The following is a 6282-nucleotide window of genomic DNA, read 5'->3' on the forward strand; positions in this document are numbered from 1 at the left end:
TGACATCATTCCCGATGTGACATCGGAGAACCCACCCTCCATTTCCCCTCCGTCTCTGCCTCACACTCGCCTCCTTCCCTCTTAAAGAGATGATGAAGCTGCCCGTGCAGCACAGAAGGATAATAAAAACCTGTATCCCTTAAGCTGAATTCAGCCCATTGAACTGCACAAACAGCAATAACCAAAACAAAGCTAGCAGGAAACGTTTGCACACAGCATCTGTTATGATCACATAACCACGAGACAGCTGTTTAATCCCAACTGTTAACATAAGATCATTTGTGTGTTTGAAGAGCAATCCCATTTGGATTTCCCCCTTTATTTATTTATTTTCTAGCTTTTCCAAGAGAGAGGCTTTCTCAGCTGTAGGATGCAATTTGTGTTTGCTGGCTTTTTCCACTTTCACCCTTAGCTTCCGAATGAGAGGGGTGGTGTGGTTTTTCTGACTATAAATACTCAGAGGGGAAAGAGGACGGCTGTGTGGTCTCCTAGCTGGGAGCAGGGCACGGCCCTTTCTCGGCCTCTGGGACCTGCTTTTTGCTCCCCAGAACATTCATAAACCATTTTGGTCAGATTATGGGAAAAGGCCCTCACATGAAACGCGTCTGGTGGTCTCTGCCAGATTCTGGTTGAGACTTCAGTTTTTCTCAGCACCACCCAGGATTGGAATCGGTCCCTGTAAAGTTCAGTTCCAAAACCTAAAAACAAAGTCATTAGGCTCACGATCGCTCTGAAAGAGTCAATGAAGGATATCAGCAGTTTGGGTGGCCTGTCTCAATGCCCACTTTGGAAGCCTGAGCAGGACACCTAGATGGCTTCCAGTGGTGAGTTTTAAGATCATACTTTTCCTTTTATTTTATTATTTTATTATTATTTTTTTTTGCCATCTATATCATACCTCGGTGCCTGCAGGCCCCCAAATGCTCAGTAGAGGATATGCATGCTTTACTGTTGAACTGCAGCCAGCGTGTCACAGAAGTGGTTGATGTCTGTGGCAAGCCCCGCAGAACTGACCACATGTCCTGGGGTGGGGGGAGTTGGCCGTGCAAATTTGGACAAGCACTGCCCTAGAAGCTGCCTGAAGTGAGCATTACACTAATCTTTCTTCATCTCTTCCTTTAAATATTTCATCCCAGAGAATCCTCCATCTTGATCCCAACATCCCAACCATGTGTGATACTCAGTTTCTCTTTCTGGGAAAGTGGAAAGCCGAAGCCCTTCTAAACATCGAATCGATGTCTTAAACCTGATTTTTAGGACAAGTTCATTTCTCAGTCATACGAACCTTGGGAATGTAATAGACTTTCCCTTCCTTTCCTTCTTACCTTCCTTCCTTCCTTTCCTTGCCTGATGTTTCATTTAATTTAATTTTCAGCTTTTCTGAGGCAAACCTGACAAATACAAATTGTGTATATTTCAGGTATACCACTCAATGCTTTGATACAGGAACACATGATGAAGGGATCACTACTATCAAACTAACCTTTTCAGATTTTTAAAAATGATTTTATGTATTTTTCACCGAGACACAGAGAGAGAGGTGGAGACACAGGCAGTGGGAGAAGCAGGTTCCCTGCTGGGGAGCTGGATATTGGACTCGATCCCAGGATCCCGGGATCACATCCTGAACTGAAGGCAGATGCTTAACCACTGAACTCCCCAGCATCCCTAACCTTTTCAGTTTCAGCTTGTGAAAAATATAAGCTGTTTACAGGCAATTTGCAACTTTCTGAAGTGAACACCCCTGCAATGATTTTTGAATGACCTCTGAATTTCTCCTGAATTTAAGAGCTTCTCTTCTTCTCTCTTGTGGGCTCCACACCGACTGTTACTAATTTCACGACTCCATCCCTGTCCCCTCAAAGAAGTTAGAAGAGACTAGATGTCACTTTCTGAGATGTAGTAAGAAAAAGGCAAGTTGTCAGGTATGGCAGCAGTCAAAAGAGAAGTCAAAAGACTAATCAGTGTTGGAAAAATTAAATATTTAGGTCAGCCTGTGGCGTGATGTATTATCATACTTAGATAAAATGCTTCTGCTCTTGATGTTCTTTATCACACACAGAAAAGTTTGCATCCCCCTGCGGGGCGTAAAGAGGAGGTGGTGCTGTGGCGTCCACAGATTGTGAACATCTATCTTAATGTTTAACTTCCCCTGCATGGGACAAAATCACTGACATCTTTAATGGGAGAAAATCCTTTATCGACTGATTCATTTCCATGTTTTGTTTCTGCAGCTAGACGGGATATCCTGTAAGGTGGTGAAAAGGGAGGGAAATTTAGTACTATCCGTTTCTGATTTGCCATTTATTATTATTATTGTTCCTTTTTACTCTTGAGATGATATTAGAGTCATCCACTGATTTTTCATACAGAACACCTATTTTTGGTGATTTTTTGTTTCTTCCCTCCCTTCCCATTCCACCCTAGTTAAGAAATTGCTCTTGGCAAGAATTGGAAAAGAGTTTATCTTTACTCTATGAAGAAGTCATATCATTTAAATACTTGCTACTTTTCTTAAAAATAGGTAATAGACCAGTTATTATGTACCCTAAGTGATGGAATAAAAACCTCAGTTTATTTATTTATTTTTAAGATTTTATTTATTTATTCATGAGAGACACAGAGAGATGCAGAGACATAGGCAGAGGGGGAAGCAGGCTCCCTGCAGGGAGCCCAATGAGGGACTCTATCCTAGGACTCTGGGATGACGACCTGAGCCCAAGGTAGACACTTAACCACTGAGCCACCCAGGTATTCCCTTGGTTTATTTTATTTTAGTTAAATATAGGACCAGTTGAGGATATCATTTGGATTGATTTTAGAGGAAAAGGAGCTGCCTCAGTGGAAAGAACCCCACTGTCTGAGCAGGCACACAAAGGTTACAAGGTACCTCTTAGATTCTCTTTAATCAGCTAAACCCAGAAAATAAATATCCTACTGCTTTTGATTACCTCCAGTTACCACTGTAACAGGAAATGTGAATTAGGGAGAGATGATCTGAGGAACAGCGGAGTCCCAGTTGGACAGTGACTGATTCCCACACCACACACACCTCACCAGGACACCCACCTCCTGTGAGAAGAACCAGATATATCAATCGTTGCCCCAGTAAGTTCGAAACCAGCCACATTTATTTATGAATCTTTAGAATAGCAACTAGAAGTTTCAGAAAAGTATTTGTCTGGGTTATTAGGCTTTGTTGCATTTTGCCAAGTACAAAGTACTACATTTCAAGGCAGTAGAGGGCTTTGAACAAAGCCTGCAGATTCTCCCATTCGGTGCATTTTAGCATTCTACAAAACATAAGATACATCTTGGCAAACAACTATTCATCAAGAAATCGTGATTTTACACATAGGCATCTTCAAAATGACGACAGGTAGAAAGTTAAATTGTTTGATATCATGGGTGACAGCTGAGAAATTAACCAAGTCTGAATTAACCAGACACTTTTTTTGCAAGGCAGAGCCTCCCTGTGCTTATACTGTCTTCCTTTTGGCATGATATGACTCAAAGTGACAGTCCCTTCTCAAGCTGGCCATCTTGAATGTAAGAAATAAAACACTCAGCAACCCGACAATGGAAGTGAGGTTTCAAAAGGTGGACAGTGTGCTGGTGGGAAGACGTAAACTGGCAGCTTTGCATGACATCCATCAGAAGTCCAGTCTAGTTCCCTCCGCTGCTGACCCAAGCCCTAATCTCCCTCCCTCACAAATGGTTTTTCCATGGTATGTGCCCCGGGCCTGCTGAGTTCCAGCTTTGCTTTTTCTTTTTTTCTTTTTTAAGATTTTATTTATTTATTTGACAGAGAGAGAGAGAGAGAGAGAGAGAGAGAGAGAGCACAAGAAGGGGGAGTGGCAGGTAGAGGTAGAAGCAGGATCCCTGCTGAACAGAGAGCCTGACATGGAGCTAGGATGGATCCCAGACCCTGAAATCATGACCTGGGCCAAAGGCAGACATTCAACCAACTGAGCCACCCAGGTACCCCCACCCCAGCTTTGCTTTTCAAGGTCTACATTTCCTTTCCTGGTGAGATCAAAGGCCACAGGGAGACCTTGCATGCCTCTTATCTACTCCTCTGATTATTTCATTTTATATCAATTTTCCTCATGATTCTTGATAGTAAGCTGTACCTGACAACTTATTCAGCATCCTTTAATATAAGACACAGAGGACAAGATGGGAAGCACTCCTAAAATGTACCTTCTGAACATCTTTTAGAAAGCTAATATTTTAGGTTAGTCTTATAAAAGACAATATTTGCAATCTGATCTAAGTTGTTGGACTGTAGCCCCCCCCTTTTCTCCCTCCTCAGATCATCTCATTACCTAACACCCCACAATATGCACATGCTATGGAGGCAAATGGAAACTCTGTCCAAGTGCGGCTCACCCCCTATTTGTTTTTATAAATCTGATAGGGCATAACTCAGTACAATGTGGAGGGTACATTTTATTTTGCTTGTTACAAATATTCCAGGGAAGGTTTTATACCTAGAAATATATGTTTTGAAATTGTTAAATGGCTTGGTTGCTTTTTGGTTTTCTTTTCTTTCTTTCTTTTTCTTTTTCTTTTTTTTTTTAACTAAATTGATAGAATTGATTGGTAATTTGGGCATTGAAAATAGGAAGATTCTTTTGACAATTCAATCAAAGTATGTTTAATATTTCGTTAAAGGCTTTTCATTGAGCAAAAAAATACTTTGAGAAAAATGGTCTGATTAAGCATTTTATACAATCAGAAAAGAAAACTTATGCCAGCCAATTCCTGATACCTCATTCCCTCAACCAACTGAAGTGGTAAATTGAGGCAATTATCCCAAACACCTTTCCTTAATTATAGGGATTGTCTAGGTAAGCAAGTTCTAGGCCTAAATTTTTGCAATAATTATCTTAATTTGCACTTTGTTTTGCATGTGAAGACACAGCCTTAGCATCATGGTCACTTATAATTTTGTATCTGAACTATGTAGCTAAACACTTGAAAACAGAAATTCATCCAAAAGATATTTTAATACCAGTGCTAACTTGTTTTTTTTTAAGCTCACACTCTTTTATTGTATTTTCCAAATTTCTCATAATGAGCTTGTATTACATTGATAATTTGAAACAAATGAGCATATCAAAAGTTATATTGAAATATAAATACATTGCATTAATTTCCAGCATTTCTCAATGTGTGGTCTGTGATGGGAAACTATCGCAGACATCTTTGTAAAATACAATCTGTCACAGAGCTCTTCTTGGTAATATGCGGTACCTGACCACTTCCTCTCTTTAAAAACCACACGCGGAGTATTAGGAGCCTTTTTACTTCAATATGCTCAAGGATCTGATTCAAAAGTGTAGGGTTGGTTTCTGTGAACAGGATGTTCACTCAAGGCGAGCTTTCTTCCTTCATCTCTCCCATGAGACTTGGGCTGTCCACCCTGAAGGCTAAGCTTGGTCTCTTCCTTTTGGCCAACCTCTCATCTCTTTAATGAAACAAGAAAAATAAAAACAAGAACTGTTACTTCAGATTATTGCAGTTAAGGCAGCACTGTCTAGCTTGGTGTTGGCTCTGTTTGTTTATATTACTTAGAGCTCAAAATTAAATCTGGAAAATAAAAACTGTGATTCTCATTTGGCCAATAAGGAACACTAAGGTTTACTCAAAGACTATCTTGTACCCAAGGTCGCAGAGCCAAGAAATGCAGACAGAAAATTTGAATCTAGGTCTATCTGACTCCAAACCTATCTGTTTCCTGAGGATATCACACAAAATCTATGAAGCCATTGGAACCGTGACCAGAAAGATCCCAATTGGGATCTAAGAGCTTTTCTGCAGTCTCTCAAACCAATAGGACACATTCTCTTCAATTCCATAAAGTCAATCTGGAACTTACTATCTAAAAACCAGTAATAAAACCTTAAGAGGGCAGCCCAGGTGGCTCAGCGGTTTAGCACCTGTCTTCAGTCCAGGGCGTGATCCCGGAGACCCAGGTTCTAGTCCTATGTCAGGCTCCCTGCATGGAGCCTGCTTCTCTCTCTGCCTGTGTCTCTGCCTCTGTGTGTGTGTGTGTGTGTGTGTGTGTGTGTGTGTGTGTGTCTCGTGAATAAATAAATAAAATCTTTAAAAACAAAAATAATAAAACCTTAAGATATGATCAGATCAGTGAAAAATGTAAACATTTACTAAGTTCTTCTCTTCCAGAACTCACTTTGAACTCACTTATGTTGTACTTTACTATTAAGAAAAGGGAACCAAAACTTAATTATTTACTTTTGGCCAGATCTTACATAC

At 40.4% G+C, this 6282-nt stretch overlaps 1 long non-coding RNA gene across 1 annotated transcript in view; it reads left to right on the forward strand.

Annotated features, from left to right (window-relative positions):
- Nucleotides 1-426: 426 nt before the first annotated feature.
- The window catches only part of LOC100688410, a 9065-nt gene continuing 3209 nt past the window's right edge, over nt 427-6282 (forward strand). Inside the window, exon 1 of the long non-coding RNA XR_005357009.1 lies at nt 427-824. This is a non-coding gene — a long non-coding RNA (uncharacterized LOC100688410). The remainder of the gene's footprint in view (nt 825-6282) is intronic.

This window comes from Canis lupus, chromosome 3, assembly GCF_011100685.1.
Source record: "Canis lupus familiaris isolate Mischka breed German Shepherd chromosome 3, alternate assembly UU_Cfam_GSD_1.0, whole genome shotgun sequence".
NCBI classification, from domain to species: Eukaryota; Metazoa; Chordata; class Mammalia; order Carnivora; family Canidae; genus Canis; species Canis lupus.